Raw genomic sequence first — 1457 nt, 5'->3', positions numbered from 1 at the left:
TCTGTAGTGTCATCAATACAGTCAAGTTCGTCAATTATCAATGTGTCATCAATACAGTCTGGTTGAGAAAGCGAATCTATTTCAACCTCTTGTTCCGTTTCTTTATTTGCTCTATAATCGAGAGATGTAACTTCTGAAATAAAATTTACTTCATTTTCTTTTATTATTTCATCTTGAGAGTCTGCTATAGAGTCTGTGAAGTTAACTGTTTGTTGTTGTTGTTCTTTATTAGTATTTTCTGACCTATTCGTACTTTGTTTCTTTCGTTTCTCCTTTGATGTTAACGTAGTGCATTTCGCCATTGCTTCCTTTATACGACCATCTAAATAATCAAGATGACGAAATATAAACTTATCTACTCTCAATGGCAGATCACCTTTAAAAACGCGATTTTTTAAGTTGGAAAATTCAGTCTCTACACTAGATAAAGTAGCAATTAGAGTACCAGTTTTGTAAAATGGTAACATCACGGAAGTTAAAATTGGCGTGTACTGTAACATTTTTCGAATTTTTTCTGCAACTTCGACGTTAAAACAGGCATTGAATGTATCTCCTTGAGTACATATCTTTGCCTTCGACACAGCTCTGTCATAAATCATCTGACTCCATTCAATCCAGCCTGTATTACATTCTGTATTGAGGTCAATTTCATCTAATGATGAGCACTGTTCACCTGATTCAGAAAAATCAGCGATACCCTTAATAACATTATTTACATAATTAAAGCTAACTTGAGACTGTAATTCTTTTTCAGACGATAACCCCAAAGTTTGGCTTAGAGCTACCGTTAAGATGCATTCTATAAAATGTTCCAATTGTTGCAAATTTTGCATTTTATAAGCGTGACAAATGGAACGAATAAAAAATTGTCGTACTTTAATTAAAGAGTGACGTTTTATGCAATCCCATCGACAAATTATGGCTACTATGTGACTAATGTCAAGTCTAATGTATGTGGATGGGAGAATGGTAGAATTACCTTTTAATACATCATAACATGTTTGCATGTACTCACGCAAATTGTGTTTGTCAGCAAATACTTTAGCTACAGATATTAAAATAGCTTGACTAAAGTCACATACCACCATTCGTGGCAACGGTATATTGTAACTTAAGATTTTTAAAAGCCAACTTGTGATCGCAACTGTATCCTGTTCTGCCGAAAGCATCTGGAATACTGGCATACTTCCATGTGATGTTACAACCATACATTGGTATAAAAAGATGTGGCTTGACTTATTATGTTCGTATTTAATTCGTTTGCATACGGAACCTGTAGCATCAATGGTCATAAAAGAACGGTCATCCTTACAATTAATTTTGTAAGCGAGTTTTTGTTCTTCTGTCCAATAGTAACAAAAAAATGGATAAAGACCAATTTTATGAATAAGGCCAACATGTGTTGTATGCATTGCATTCACTAAATTTTCAAATATTTGGGATCCAGTAAGTCCCAA

The sequence above is a fragment of the Vollenhovia emeryi genome, unplaced genomic scaffold (assembly GCF_000949405.1).
Source record: "Vollenhovia emeryi isolate VEMERY1.0 unplaced genomic scaffold, V.emery_V1.0 DF939930.1, whole genome shotgun sequence".
NCBI lineage: Eukaryota > Metazoa > Arthropoda > Insecta > Hymenoptera > Formicidae > Vollenhovia > Vollenhovia emeryi.
Note: the sequence above shows the minus strand (reverse complement) of the source record.